The sequence below is a fragment of the Hyperolius riggenbachi genome, chromosome 5 (genome assembly GCF_040937935.1).
Source record: "Hyperolius riggenbachi isolate aHypRig1 chromosome 5, aHypRig1.pri, whole genome shotgun sequence".
NCBI lineage: Eukaryota > Metazoa > Chordata > Amphibia > Anura > Hyperoliidae > Hyperolius > Hyperolius riggenbachi.
The window spans coordinates 325964498-325981043 of record NC_090650.1 but is presented as its reverse complement, the minus strand read 5'-3'; the positions used below and the strand labels follow the sequence as shown (position 1 = coordinate 325981043).

Sequence of the window (16546 nt, the reverse complement as noted above, 5' to 3'; positions counted from 1 at the left end):
TATATATATATATATATATATATATATATATATATATATATGTATATGTGTGTGTGTGTGTGTGTGTTACAGGCAAAGTACGAAATCAGGCATTCTATAGAATGCCTGAAGCTATTAGGCAAAGTACGAAATGCCTGTTTCGTTACGTACTGTGCCTAGGCATTCTATAGAATACCTGAAGTCATTTAGGCAAAGTGTAGAATACCTGTTTTTATATAGAATCCCTGCTTTTTTCACACTTTGACTGTAACAGCTGCAATACCTATGCCTGTCAGTGAGGCTCAGGCTAGTGCTGATGATGGGTGCATGCATGCTGATATTTACTGTTTGTGAAAAGTGCTGCTGTGAAGGAGCCTTCAGGTGCTGCCAGGGGGGGAGCCCATGAGCAGGAAAGAGGAAAAAAAGCTGGACATCATGTGCAGGGGAAAAATGGCAGTTGGGTTTTGGCAGTTGAAGGCTAGTGAGGGGGAGGAGCCTGAAAAGCCATGATGCAGCAAAAAAATGATAATTTTAGAGCCATGATACAATGCTCTACTTGCAGCAAGAAATAAGCATTATTTTTTGTGAGAAAATAGAGGCAAAGACTAAAGAAGAGACCAGCCATTGGTGAGACTGACAAAGCAAAGCAGAGGCACAGGCAAAAGAGCACTACTGAAAAACTAAAGTAAGGATAAGGAAGAGAAAGAGAGCTGCAGAACAGGAGAGGAGAGAGACGCCACTCACATCTACAGGCGTTTGGTTGTACATTCACTGTATGTGTTACAGGAAAAGTACGAAATTCAGGCATTCTATAGAATGCCTAGGCAAAGTACGTAACAAAAACAGACATTTCGTACTTTGCCTAAAATGGTCAGGCATTCTATAGAATGCCTGCATTTTGTACTTTGCCTGTAATATATATACACAGTATATATATTACACACACATCTGAGACCTTGACCTGTGTGTATAGTGAATAGCACAAGGTTAGTGTATACTCCCCCTTCATACATATTACCACTTAGAGATTCAGTATCCATTTATTGTGAAGAGATGTAAATATCCTCAATATATATAACTCATTGGTTATAATAAATCATAAAATGTACAGCTATCCAATGTGTTTTTCTCTCCATACAAATGCTTCCCTGACAAAAGAAATTAAAGATTGGTGGTTAAAATCTGAAGAGCACAGCTGTCACTGATCTCTACCCTGCTGCTCCAAGTTACAGTATAGCTGAATATCAATGAGATTCACTGAAGCGGCAGGATGGTGGGTTTCTAGGGGATAACTACACCTTATCACCCCAATATTAAGAATTAGTTCCAGTATTAAGATTCATCTCTCTCTCTCTCTCTCTCTCTCTCTCTCTCTCTCTCTCTCTCTCTCTCTCTCTCTCTCTCTCTCTCTCTCTCTCTCTCTCTCTAGTAGGGATGGTCACCGCTTTCCGCGGAATTGTATTTTCCGCAATTTTGGGCGGAAATTGGTCATTCCATTCCGTTTGGTCGGAACGGAATTGCTTTTTCAATCTGGCAGAATTCCGAAATTGCCTGTGAAATTCTGCCGGTATCCGTTGATGGTTTTAAGCTGAAAATTTAGTTCAATAGCATCAAGGCCTAGAGAGAGAGAGAGCGAGCTAATTTTTATCTTGGGTATATCACAATGGTACATGCTAGGCTGGCTTCAGCATGTAGCATTGTAGTGTGTTGTGTTGGTGGTATAATGGTTAGGATAGCAGCCTACCACATGTTAGGACTGGGTTCGATTCCTGGCCAATGTATGTGAGTTGGCTTTTGACATCCTACAAATCGCTAAGCAGGCTCATTTTTCTCTTGGATATATCATAATGGTACATGCTAGGCTGGCTTCAGCATGTAGTGTTGGCGGTGGTATAGTGGTGAGGAGAGCTGCCCACCAAGCACTAGACCTGGGTTCGATTCCCGGCCAATGTATGTAAGCTGGCTTTTGAAATCCTACAATTCCCTGGAAGACAAGACCCTCCTAGGAAGGATTACACTTCCTGATGTTGTAAAGCAGTGTAGGCCTGCAATTGAACATTCAATGAAATTTCTGACCTTAAAACACTGCTTTGTGTCAAATTCAGATTTTTTTCTGGGACTTTTGATGTCTATTCCACTCAACCATGTCTCCCTCCAGGTATTAGACCCCTTGAAACATCTTTTCCATCACTTTTGTGGCCAGCATAATTTTTTCTAATATTCTAAGTTCGCCTCTCCATTGAAGTCTATTGCGGTTCGCGAACGTTTGCGCAAACCGAACTTTCGCGGTAGGTTTGCGAACCTAAAATGGGAGGTTCGGGCCATCTCTAGTCCTGACAGGATTGAATTTACCTTTAGCCCGATGTTTTATCCCTGCCCTCCGTGTCTTCCTCCTCTTTTCCCTGTCGTGTGAGTATTTTTGTGTCATTTGAAATAGGTGGGTCTGCTCTGTAAGTTTTTTGAGGATTCAGGTTGTAAATTCTTGACCTGTTGGTTTACCAGGGGTTCTTGTTCCATAGGACTGGAATTGGAAACAAGGGTGTTTGCTGTGGCTCCTGTAGACATGTCTGGCTTCTCCAGTGGCGTAGCTAAGGAGCTGTGGGCCCCGATGCAAGTTTTACAATGGGGCCCCCCCAAGCACTCTATATATAACAATTGATACGCCGCACCAAAACCTACCAAAGGCAACTACAGTGTCAGAGGTGCAAGAAGGGGATGGGGAGCAGTCTGTTAATGATAACCACTATTCAATGTATCTATAGAAGTGATTGTTATGAGCACAGGACCAATAGAGAACTAATACTGCGGTAGAGGGAGGGCTTTTGGGGCCCCTCTTGCCCAAGGGCCCCGATGCGGTCGCAACCTCTGCAACCCCTATTGCTACGCCCCTGGGCTTCTCATTTCAGGGCATAGAGAGGGTCTTCTTTCCCAGGAGAGCAGGAGACCTACAGGCGATGATTCGCAAAAGGGAAGCACTTTGGATTTTCCGTCTTGGAACCAGATCACCTAATGGACTCAATGCGAGGTGGGATCTGGCTTTGGTCACAGGGTAATAAGGTCAAAGTTCTTTGTACAGTGATCTATTTGTATGCAAACTTATTGTTAAGATTCCTCCTGTGACGTGTTCTGTCCATTGCAGGTGGAGCCACAAATGGACAGTTCTGGTTTGTCAGTCTGCATTAGGTTGTGCATTTGCAGTGAGTCACTTTGTCATTTGCAATTGCTCTGCAGTTCTGGACAGCTCAGAATACTGTCATTATTCCACTTATGGTTTGCTGCAGATAGCCCTGGATTTCCTGCATGCATGTTCTTGCATAGCACTGCATGCATTTGCTATGATGGTCTTTCCGCTAGCAAATGGTATTCAAGCCAGCTCAAGATTGAGTGATTACCATTCAGCTGTGTGGAGATTTGCATGCTTGCATCCATTGGCTGATGCCAGCAAAAAAGCCTCCTTATCCTGTTAGACTGCGGCCCGTCATAGTTTCAGCTCTGTCTAGGCTGTTACTGGGTCCCTTGATATTGTAAAATATATTCCTTGTCTTAGTTCAGTTATCCTGTGGAGTTATGTTATATATTTCCCACGGGGACATATATACATACTCCTTCTAGTATAGAGATTTGTATTGCCTAGCCTTGTTCGCGGTATTGCTCCTGATCCTAGCCAGCGTTCCTCGCTTATGTTATATATCAGTTCATCGCCGATATATACATATGTTAGTCAGTTGTTTGTAGTTTCATTGATAGCTGTAAATTGTAATACGCTAGGAAATCATATCTATTGTATATTTGTCTATGTATTACGTTTGCCTGCCTTTGATTCTGCTATTTCCTGACTATTCTGCCCTGTCCTTGCGAGGTAGCCATTGCTGTGGTTGCTACTGGCTACCTCACTCTTGTCTTTGTGAATGCTTGCTGACACTGAGATAGTGACTAGATTAGCAAGCATTCATTCTGTCAGCCTCTGTCCTCCTAGTCCTGTCCTTGCAGGTAGCCATTGCTGTGGTTGCTATTGGCTACCTCATTCCGGTCTGTCTTGTATCTGTCTGAATGTTTGCTATCACAAGAGCAGCGCAACATCGCACTGCGCTGCCATTGCATTTTATCAGAAGCCCAGAGCTGCAGTTGCTCTGGGCAGCCTGTGTATCCTCTTCCATAATTCAGCTCTCAGCCTTGTTGTGCTGGCTGGTCAGAAAGTATGACCCCCCAGCATTACACTTATGTTTTGTATGTACATCAAACTATGTATATCCTCTGTGTCCAATGACAATACTGTGTTCTATTTACACCATTAATTGCATTTTCTTTCGTTGCTCCTTTGTTTTAACTTTTTTGTTACATGGTTTTTAAACGCAATTGCATACATCTTTTAGAAGGTGATAGTCCTTGGTGGGATGTGGTACCTATGTGTTCACCCCTCCCCTTGGAGGGTTGGGCCATGCCCCACCTTTCACTGCCACATCCTTTTTAAAACCTTACACAGAGAGCTGTAAAATGGCTATCATTAAGGACGTAAGGTCCGAAACATGTCAGTCACGTGCTTTCAATTGTATCTGGATATGTCCTGAATAAACCTTTTGACTATGGAGACATTGGTGCGGACCTTCCTTCTCTACTCTGATCTATTGGGCTTGGCTGCCTGTGTTCCAGCACTGTCTCATGAGGTACAGTGAAGCGGTAATCCCCATCTTCACCCTTCTATATTTTGAAATATACTGTATGTTATATAGTGTACATTTTAAGAATGATGTACTTCACATTCTTGAAGCTACTTGTGTTTAAAGAGAATCTGTACTGTAAAAATCTTACAATAAAAAGCATACCATTCTATTCATTTTGTTCTCCTGGGCCCCTCTGTGCTGTTTCTGCCACTCCCTGCTGCAATCCTGGCTTGTAATTGCCATTTTTATGCAGTGTTTACAAACAAAAGACATAGCAAGTGATAGGCTGAGAGTAGCTCAGTGTGTGAGTCATACAGCGTGTGCAGGGGGCCTGGAGAGGGTGTGTATAGCTTCTATCCAATCACAAGCAGAGCAGCACATTCCAGCCTGACTGCCTCAGCCCGACAGAGCCGACATAGGAGAGAAGATTAGATCATATAACAGAGATAATACAGCCACTGTGCAACTAGGAAAGGCTGCAGTTAGACAGAGCACATTAGAACAGGTATAGGAACTTATAGGATAGAAGAAATAAGGCTCAAAACTTTGTTACAGGGTCTCTTTAAATAATACAGAAAAAAATAATGAAATACATACCGTTCTGTAGCAACAATGACAGAAGTCTTTTTTTTAATTTTTTAAATAGAACCAGTAAATTAAGGACAGTTCAAAATCAGTGACAAATTTCAGCTAAGCTAGACGACTTTGGAAAGATCAAATGTGAACATCTAAATCAAATCAAATAACAATAGGCAGACTCCAGTCTGACAGCAGCATGTTGTATTCAATGTCTGGATGAAGCATACCTCATTGTTATATCTTTTGAAAGAGACTACAAGGTCCCGGGCCTATAATTACAATTTTACCACTGTCTAATAAGAACTTCAACTTGTTCATTCTGGGTCAGGCAATAACACTAATTATTGCCCTTCATTTTTTCTTCCTGTCACTTCTGGAATAACAAAACATAATAGAATTGCCAGTTAAATTAGCAGATTGGGGAAGGCACAGATCAATTACTGAAGACATACATAGTGTGAACCTGCATTAACCAGTGCTAATCACGATGGCCTGATTTGGCACACAAACAAAGAAGGAGTACTTCACTGACATATTAAATATATCCAAACAAAATATCTATGAGAAGTGAGACGCTACGGAAATCATATTAAAGTAGTGTCACACCGTTATACCGTTTATAATATTAACATCTGTCCTCCTTATGACAACAATCAATGTCAAATGAGGAAACAAGGCTGTTTATCTAAACAGGCCTTTAAAATGAAATTAAACTTGTTTAGAGCCAGCTGCAAATTGTCAATCTGGTAAAGATGCCATTGAAAGTTAGTGTATCTGAAATGAGACATGTTAGCAGGAGCTGTTTTGCCTCAGTAAGTCCTTCATCTATAAAACAGTAAAGACTCCACAGCCCATGTGCACTCCACAGCTGAACCCATCAGAGAGCTCAGTCATGTCAAAACAACTAATCCATAAGTACTAATAGCAGCTGATATATATGTTGGGCTGTTATTTCGGCCTACCCAGCACTTAGACATAATAGAGGGGATGGCAGAAAAATATATATTTTTAAATGTACAGTTTCAGCTTTAATGGGATTTTATCAAATGTGAGAATTTTCTTTCTTTTTTTTCTGTGACATACAACAGGGCAGCAGGTAAGATGTACACGAAAAAAGGGCCACTGTGGCCAGAGTGAGGAAAACAGCCAATGGGCTTGATTCACAAAATGGTGCTAACTGTTAGCATGGCTGTTAGCACAGCTTTTCTCGCGTTTTAGCACGTTGTCACGTGAAAAAACGAGTTTCGGGTGAAAAACCAGTTGTCACGTGCAAAAATTCCTGGTCGCGCATTAACAGGAATTTTCTGCGCGTTAACGGTCGCTTTTGCATGATAATGCAAATGTATCATGTGAATACAACCGTTTAAGCGCAAAAAATTTGCATTAATGCGTGAATGTGAATTTTTGCGCGCGATAACTGTTATCACGCGAAATTTCACGTGAAGCACTTTTCACCGCGTGCTAACAGTTAACATTCATTCAACGGTGCTAACTGTTAGCACGCTGTGAACATTGCTGCGCGGGAAATTTCGTGTGATAAGGGTTATCGCACGCAAAAATTCGCAATCGTGCATTAACACGGAAAATTCGCGAACGTGAACGTTAACGTGGAAAAAAATCACGTTAACGCGCAAACGCAAATTTTTGCACGCGTTAACCGTTTTTCCATGCAAAACCTGTTTTTTCACGCAAAAACATGCTAAAACATGCGAAAAGCCGTGCTAACAGCCGTGCTAACAGTTAGCACCGTTTTGTAAATCAAGCCCATTGGTCAGTAAAGTCCAGCCAGTCAGTACCATTGGTACAATCCTAATGGCCTTATAAATAGGTGCTGAGTGTGGGCTCTTTTCCATTGGCAAAAGTGATGCGATGCAGCTACGCATCACTTCCGCTGGCATCCTTGTCACTTCCGCATCTCCCGATGCTGAAGTGTATGGAGGGGGCGGTGGGTGGATGTGGTTGTGCGAGAATCTGTAGCATGCTGCAGATTCTCGGATTGCTCCGCACCGCTGATTCTCGGATTGCTCCGCACACAATGCACGGAATGGAGACCATTCCATTGCCATGCATGTGTTTCAGGATACCGGTGGTGCGATGCGGCTACCGCATCGCATCACTTCTAATGGAAACAGGCCCTATGCTTGGAGTGAAGTGCAGTCAAGGGGAGGAGCATGCTGAAACCACAAAGTTGGCAGTAGCCTCCATAAAAGCAGCATACAGTACTACGTTATAACCGCATTTGCTCACACACCAGGTAAAGGGACTTGCTCCTTAAAGAGTAACTGTCGGGCATAACATCAAAAATCAATTCTTCATTTTTATCTGGTAAACAAGTAATAAGAATGCTAATCAGGCAATCCAAAAGTTAAAATCATTATTACTTTTCTTGTTGATAAATTATCATTCCCCAGTTTACCTGACTCTTATTTGGTACACAGAAAATTTGGTTCACAAAAAAGAAGATGCAGAGCATGTTGAGTTGTCTTTTTTTGCTTCTCTACTTTCCCTCAGACTTAACTAATGCAGCCTGATTGGCTGAAGCCTCTTTCGCTCCTGTTTTCCCCTCCCACACCTCTGTTCCTCTCTGATCGGCCGAAATTTCTCAGGCTGAAACAATGCACTTTCTATAGTGAAGGGTGGTCAAATTAGGCAGAGGAGACTAAGGGCGGATATTACATCACGACTGGCTTCAAAATAGCCACAGTAAATATAGAAACTGTCTAGAATAGGATTCTCTACTTTTCCTTTATAAAATTCACAGGAATCATAACATGGACAGTGCAATACATATGTTATGTAAGTAGAGCAAGTATTTACCTACTTATATATTTGTGGGTTTTTTCCTGAGATAGTATGGCTGACAGCTCCTTTTTAACAACCTCAGGAGGTCCTGCTTGAACAAAGGCTACAGACCTCAGACTATACAAGAACAAATCAGGAAATCCACCCATATACCCTTGGTCCAACTACTGGAGTACAGAGAGAAATAGAAGTCTATGGAAAAGACACAATGGGCGTGATTCACTAAAGCGTGACAACTTCTATCCCAGCCTTATCACACGCTCTACCGCTCACAAAAGTTTACACGCGAACAGCATTAGTTCACGTGATAAACAAAGTTATCGCAAGATCACATGCGCTTTTCACGTGAAACGCGCACGTGATCATGCGCAAACGTTCGTTTATCGGGCTTAATTCACTAAACCGATTTAAGACAAATATCACACCTTGTCATAGTTATCACACGTTATCAAAATTTATCACACGTTATCAAAGTTATCACACGTTATCAAAATTTATCACATGTTATCAAAGTTAACACGCCTTATCAGAGTAGCTTAGCGAGCACTACGAACCCTTAGGGGTTCTGGGCAGGATGAGTGCCATTGCCAATTAGCAAGCATAAGTTCGTAGCGCTCGCTATGCTACTCTGATAAGGCGTGTTAACTTTGATAACGGGCTTGATTCACTAAACCGTGATAACTCATATCATGGCCGCACTAGTGTTTTCACGCGCTTTTTTACGCGATTGCAAATTTTTGCGCACAGTTGTGAATTTTCTTGCACAATCGTGGCCAAAAATTTGTGATTGCATGCGAAAACGCAATATGAGTTATCTCGGTTTAGTGAATCAAACGTGTGGCAACTTTGGTAACATGTGATAACTTTGATAACGTGTGATATCTTTGATAAGGTGTGATATTTGTCCTATCACGGTTTACTGAATCAAGCCCGATAAACGAACGTTTGCACTCGTTCATGTGCGCGTTTCACATGAAAAGCGAATGTGATCGCATGAAAACCTTCGTTTATCACGTGAACTAATGCTGTTCACGTGTAAACTTTTGCGAGCGGCAGAGCGCGTGATAACTGCTGATATAGCAGTTATCACACTTTAGTGAATCAAGCCCTATATGCGCCGCTGAACAGTGGAAAATAAGGACACCTGTAGGACTGCACTTCAAAACATCACCTGCCCACAATATGGAAGACTTAAAGGGAACCTGAAGCGAGAAAAAATATTTAATATAAACACATGACGTAGCTGCAAATGAATATTGCATACTAACCTCACAGTCAGTTCCTCTCAGAAGCTCATCATTTTCTTCTTAGAGTGATCCCTTCCAGTTCTGACAAGATTTTGTCAGATCTGAAGTATACCAGTTTCTGTCAGTTATATATCAGCAGCTGTCAGTTACAACTGAATGTGCAAGGTGATGTTCGTGGTTCCCTGTGACTCAAGTGGCTGATATCAGAGTTTAACAGTGTGCTGACCAGGAAGCTGTTATGGGGTAATGGCCATTTTTAAAATAGAGGACGGAGAATTCCATTGATCACAGTGTACAAATGGGACGCAGGAGATGAGAAAGAGATTGAGGAGTAGACTACACAGGAGGTATGTATGACCTGTGTATGGTTATTTTGACTTTTTATTTTCACTTCAGGTTCTCTTTAAGGTTTACCATATTAAGTGGGGGGATTCAAGTTAGGTTATGAAAGAAGGATGTGTGAATACGTGTTTATGAAACTATTCAGAAGTAGAGATGGCCCGAACCGTTCGCCGGGCGAATCTCTCTGGGCCCTGTACTACTTCCGGGTCGCTATGACCCGGAGTAGTACGCCTGCGCTGGCACGGCAGTGCGTGTCCTAGATCACGCTCCTGTTGCCGGGCACTCTCTGCGCATGAGCGTGACGCCACTCATGACGTCACGCACATGCGCAGAAAGTGCCCATCAACAGGAGCGCGATCTAGGACGTGCACTGTCGGGCCAGCGCAGGCATACTACTACGGGTCATAGCGACCCGGAAGTAGTACAGGGCCCAGAGATGCAGAGATGTTCGCCGGCGAACGGTTCGGGAACCGTTCGCAACATCTCTATTCAGAAGTTTAAATGATGGGCTTAACAATAAGCCTGGCTTTATGATAAACTATTAGCCCTAGGAACATCATCTTTATTATAAACTATAAACCCCAGAACCAGCTGCTTTATGATAAACTGTTGAAATATGTACCTGACAGAAAAAACATATGTTAATGGATGACATTTACTCTCATTAGCCATTAGAACCAGGCACCCAGTCTTTACATTGCTTATTTATAATGACTGCATCCTGACAGAACCTGCTGGCAGACTGCCTAATCTTTTATTTCCTATTGTATTAACTGTTGTTCTCTGATAGACAATTTGATTATCGTTTGTGCCTACCTGTTGATTTATCGTTTGTGCCTACCTGGTGAATAACTAATTTGATTACTGTCGTGTCCACCTATTGTAAAAAGCACTCTCAGGGTTATTAGATCTAGGGCTTGATTCACTAACCGGCGCTAAGCCGGTTAGGGAGTCATATCACTTAGTGGGCGCAAACCACGGCACTAAGTAGTTTGCGCCCACACATCACTCACAGCCCTGCTCAGTGCGCGCGCAGCGCGGGTGCTCCTGTTAAGTGCGCGGTGCGATGATAACGGCACATCGGGTGCCCCCGAAGCGGCGCATCGCAATGCGCTGTTATCGTTGCACCGAGTGCGGTGTTTAAGGGGCAGCGGGTGCAACGTCATCGTCGCACCACGCACTGATACAGGCGCACCTGCACTGCTCGTGCACTGAACGGGGCTGTGCGCGAAATAGCTCTGCGCGTCCGTTAGTGCGCACAGAGCTACTTAAGGGCACTAAAGGCTTTTCACAGCGGCGCTAACAGTTAGCGCCGCTTTGTGCATCAAGCCCCTAATGGGATTTTTTACATTTCAAAAGGAGTAAGGCCTGGAACCCACTACAAAACGCTAACACTAATCGAAATCGCTAGCATTTTGTATGAGCGGTTTGCAAGAGATTTCATGAGCGTTTTCAGGAGCGATCTTAAAAAGTGTATTCTGTTTGCCAGCGGTTGTGTAGCGATTAGCGATTAGCGTTTTAATTCTAATTGGTCCTGTCAATTAATTTTAATTTTGTTACAGTGTGCAGTAACTTCAAAACGCTAGCAAAATCACTCTGTGCAGGTTTTGATGAGCGATTACTCCAGTGTTCATATACTTTACATTGCAGGAACGCTAACGCTAATCGCTAACGCTAAACGCCCAAAATGCTGCATGTCCTGCATTTTGCGATTTGGTAATCGCAGTCGCTCCAGTGGAATTTGGCCCATCCATTAACATTAGCTGAGCGTTTCGGGAAATCTCTAGCAGTTTGAATCGCTCCCTAAACGCTCATAAAATCGCTCTAGTGGGTTCCAGCTCTAAGACTGCGTAACATGATGATGTCAAATTGCTGTTTACCTTACAAAATCACATATAAGCCTCTGTATGTTACGTCCTCTTTGTACGGTTCTGATCCACTTCTGTATCATGCCTGAAGAAGAAACATGAAGTTTTGAAAGCTTACAAAGAACTCTTGTACAGTTAGTTAGTAAAGATATCACCTAAACAACTTTTGTGGCATCGTCTTCACATGCAGTACTGTGTCACTCTGAAGGTTTGCCAATCAGCTACAAAGCAATGTAATGTGATGAGAGCAAGCATCATTTCACACTATCAATATACTACTACCATGTTAGTATTAATGTGAAGCCTTTTTACAACTAAAGGTGTGCCATGTGTAGCTTCATGAACAGTAGTGCAATGTTTGCCTTCACAAACAGTAGAGATGAGCAATTCTGACTCAAGGTGAAGTATGTTTTTGTTTTGTTTTGTTTTTTTTGCTCAGTAGGAAATGGAATTTACCTGGACCGAACTGGGAAATTGCATACACCATCTCTGCTGAACAATAACAGCCACCAAGGAATCTCTGCTTTCAGGACTATTTCCACACATTGCCATTTGTTAATGAAAAAAATCTTGTGGTTTTCTCAAGATATCAGCATTTGTACTATAAACACCTTGCTTTTCAATAGAAGGTTGGGCGTGTTGTTGGATATTGTGGAGGAAAATGGGGTTAAACTATGGTTTAGCTGAGAAAAGAGAAGAAAAGGCGTGTCTCCAGGAATGCCTGGACACATATACACTCTTAGGTGTATTTGGGCCCTAAATTAGAGCCCACACTGCCCCATCCACAATCCATTTTTAGGTCAAAGAAGAAGACGCTTCACATGTGCACAATGTTAACCTTTTATTTATAATAGCCCGAAAAAGAAATCCACATAGTGATATATCAACAATGGCAGTGACTGATCGCCGTTATTTATGCAGTAAGTGTAAAATCAAAAAACTATTTACTACTACTTACCCTATATGCTCACTGACTCTGTCAATCCATTACCATATTCCCAGTATTGTTCTCTCTCTACAGCTAAAGTGGCAACAGGATGGGAAAACTCTCCCATTTGCTTCTTTCTGAAAGGACAATGATGTTCTATATGATCTAAGCCTTTTGCAAAGATACCTGGGAGCATTGGATGTAGAGAAGGAAATAAAGATCTCTCTTCAAAAAAATCACTTCATGGTGAATTTTGGCAATAGGTTGAAAAACAATAAGCCTTAAAGAGACTCTGTAACAGAATTTTCATCCTTATTTCTTCTATCCTATAAGTTCCTATACCTGTTCTAATGTGCTCTGTCTAACTGCAGCCTTTTCTAGTTGCACAGTGGCTGTGTTATCTCTGTTATATGATCTATTCTTCTCTCCTCTGTCGACTCTGTCGAGCTGAAGCAGTCAGGCTGGAATGTGCTGTGCTGCTTCTGATTGGATAGAAGCTATACACACCCTCTCCAGGCCCCCTGCACACTATGTATGACTCACACACTGAACTACTCTCAGCCTATCACTTGCTATGTCTTTTGTTTGTAAACACTGCATAAACATGGCAATTACAAGCCAGGATTGCAGCAGGGAGTGGCAGAAACAGCACAGAGGACCCCAGGAGAACATAATGAATAGAATGGTATGCTTTTTATTGAAAAGATTGGGCCTGATTCACAAAGTGGTGATAACTCAGTTATCACGCCTAAAAGACTTTAGGCATGATAACCTTTGCACTAGCAAAGTTATCACCTCTTTGTGCTGTAACTCGCGTTCCCATAGGGCTTAATGGGCGCTGCGCGCGGGAACTTCGCGCGAGTTACTTCAGATCACGCCTAATCTAAGTTTAGGCGTGATAAAGGGCTTTTCACAGGCGTGCAAAGTGTTTGCACCGCTTTGTGAATCAGGCCCATTCTCTTTAAAGTGAGTCTGAAGCCCATTTAAAAACAAACAAACAACAACAAAACAGATACTTGCCTAAGGAAGGGGAAGGCCCTGGGTCCTATAGAGCCTTCCAACTCCTCTCCTGGTCCCCTCTGTCCAGCGCTGGCTTCCCTGTTAACAGTCCTCAACCGGTGGGTTGAAGTCTGCACTCTATCACTGCGGGAGGTAGGCCCATTTCCAAGCACGTGTGGACAGTGCGACTGCTCTGAGTGCGAGGCAGAGCAGCAGGTGGGGGGGCACATCGGCAGGGAGAGCAGGCAGAGTGCTACAACTCACCTTCCTCAATCCCTGAACACACGCAGCCTCTATCTTCTTCCTGTTCCCGGCATCTGTCGCATTGCTAACAGTGCCCCCTTTGATGACATATCCGCATGTGATCACAGGGGGCGCTCTTACCAATGCGATGAAAGCTGGGACTAGAAGAAGATAGAGGCTGCATGCGTGGATCGAGGAAAGTGACTTGTAGTGCTATACCCACTCTCCCCTGCCACTATGCTGGAGGCACCTACCTAACCTATACTGCGGGCACCTACCTATCTAACCTATACTGGAGGCACTTACTTATTATTATTATTGATTTATATAGCGCCAGCATTTTCTTTGGCGCTGTACAATAGCATACACGGTATAACAATACAAAGTATACAATACAACAGTTGATACAAGACAAGAGCGTGCTACAGCTAAAGCAGTGAACAAATTAACTGCATATTTTACACAGGGGTGGGGGGTGGGGTGTACACCCATTACACAGCATTGTGAGACAAAAGGGAAGACAGCCCTGGCCAAAAAGGCGTTACAGTCTTAACATTTAAGGTAAAGGACAGTAGGTAAGGGAAGCTGTGTGTGGAGTGGTAGAAATGGTGGTTAGTGGGCAAGGTGTCCTAGGTAGGAGAGTATGCTTGCCTGAAGAGGTGAGTTTTCAGATTGCGCCTAAAAATAGTAAGTGTGGATGAGTGGCGGATGTGTTGAGGGAGAGGATCGAGAGAAGTCTTGTAAGTGGGAAGAGGTGATCAGGGAAGAAGACAGAAGAATATCATTAGCAGAGTGGAGATTGCATGTAGGATAGTATCTGGAAATAAGTTAATTAAGATAGGAAGGAGCTATGTTGTGGAGAGCTTTATAGGCGAGAGTAAGGATTTTAAATTGTATCCTTTGTGTAACTGCCAGACAGTGAAGGGACTGACAGAGGGGGATTGGGCTGGAGAAGTGGGAGGAGAGGTGGATGAGTCGTGCAGCAGAGTTCATGATAGACTGTAGCCGGGCTAAACGGTTGGGAGACCGCAGAGCAGAGAGTTGCAATAGTCTAGTCGGAAAATAATCAGGGCATGCACCAGAAGTTTGGTAGTGTCCTCTGTTAGAAAAGGGTGGATGCGGGAGATGTCTTTTAGGTGGAGGCAACAAGAGATGAATAGTTTGTCAATGTGTGGTTTGAATGAGGGACTTGAGTCCAAAATTACACCTAAACAGCGACCCTGGGGGACAGGTGTTATGGAAGTGCCATCAACAGAAATAGTGATGTCTAGCAGGGGCATTGATTTGTGAGGTGGGAAGACTACTATGTCAGTCTTGTCCATATTGAGTTTTAGAAAATGGGAGGACATGAAGAAGGCGATAGCATTGAGACAGTCTGGGACACGAGCTGTTAAGGTGTCCAAGTCAGCTGCTGAAATGTAGATCTGGGTATCATCAGCGTATAGGTGATATTGGAAACCAAAGAAGTTGATGAGCTTACCAAGTCCATATGTGTAGATAAAGAAAAATAGAGGTCTGAGGACTGAGCCTTGGGGAACTCCAACAGTGAGGGGATGTGGAGAGGAGGTAGTGCCAGAGTAGGCAACTCTGAAGGTCCTATCTGAGAGATAGGAGGAAAGCCAGGAGAGAGCACGACCCTGAATGTTCATGAATGAGAGGATTTGTAGAAGTAGGGAGTGAAAAAACAGAGAATTGGCAGTGAGGTGACTGACTAAGTCAGTATAGATGTGGCGCTCAAGTAGTTTTGAAGAGAAGGGGAGAATAGAAATAGGTTGGTAGTTGGGCAGGGAAGAGGGGTCAAGAGAAGGTTTTTTTTAGTATGGGCATTGTAAGGGCTTGTTTGAAGGAGGATGGAACGATGCCTCTGGTGAGAGAAAGGTTGAAGAGGGAGGTTAAGGCAGGTGAGATGGTAGAGGATAAGTTAGTAATGAGGTGAGAGGGCATGGGGTCAAGGGAGCATGTAGTGGGACGTGATTTAGAGATGAGAGAGGAGACAGTGAGTTCAGTTAGTGGTGAGAAGGTTGTCAGGGAGAATGTAAGGTTTGGAGTATGTATGGAAAGAAGAGGCTGCTGGTTAAAGTTTTTCAGATGTTGGTGATTTTATCACTAAAGAAGGAGACAAAGTCCTCGGCTGAGATGCAGGGATTGTGAGGTGGAGGTGGGCGACGGAGGAGGGAGTTGAATGTAGCAATCTAAGCTACTTACTTATCTAACCTGTACTGCAGGCACCTACCTAACTAACCTATAGTGGAGGCATCTACCTATCTAACCTATACTGGTGGCACCTACCTATCTAACCTATACTGGGGGCACCTACCTATCTATTCTATATGGGGCACCTACCTATCTAATCTATACTGGAGGCACCTACCTATCTAACCTATATGGGGGCATCTACCTATCTAACCTATGTGGGGGCACCTACCTATCTAACCTATACTGGGGCACCTACCTAACTAACCTATGCTGGGGGCATCTACCTATCTAACCTATACTGTGGGCACCTACCTATCTAACCTATACTGTGGGCACCATCCTATCTAACCTATACTGCGGGCACCTATCTATCTAACCTACACTGCGTGCACCTACCTATCTAACCTATATGGTGGGCACCTACCTATCTACCCCATACTGTGTGAACCTAACTATCTAACCTATATGGGGGCACCTATCTATCTAAACTATACTGGGGGCAACTATACTGGCTACCTATGCTGGGGGCACCTACCTATCTAATCTATATGGGGGCATCTACCTATCTAACCTGTACTGGGGGCAACTATACTGGCTACCTATGCTGGAGGCACCTACCTATCTAACCTATACTGGGGGCACCTACCTATCAAACTTATTCTGGGGGCATCTACCTATCTAACCTATATGGGGGCACCTACC

General features: G+C 43.3%; 1 long non-coding RNA gene across 1 annotated transcript in view; it reads left to right on the top strand.

Moving 5' to 3' along the window:
• Window positions 1-495: 495 nt before the first annotated feature.
• LOC137517708 (uncharacterized) overlaps window positions 496-16546 on the top strand; it is an 88721-nt gene continuing 72670 nt past the window's right edge. Inside the window, exon 1 of the long non-coding RNA XR_011020630.1 lies at window positions 496-664. This is a non-coding gene — a long non-coding RNA (uncharacterized lncRNA). The remainder of the gene's footprint in view (window positions 665-16546) is intronic.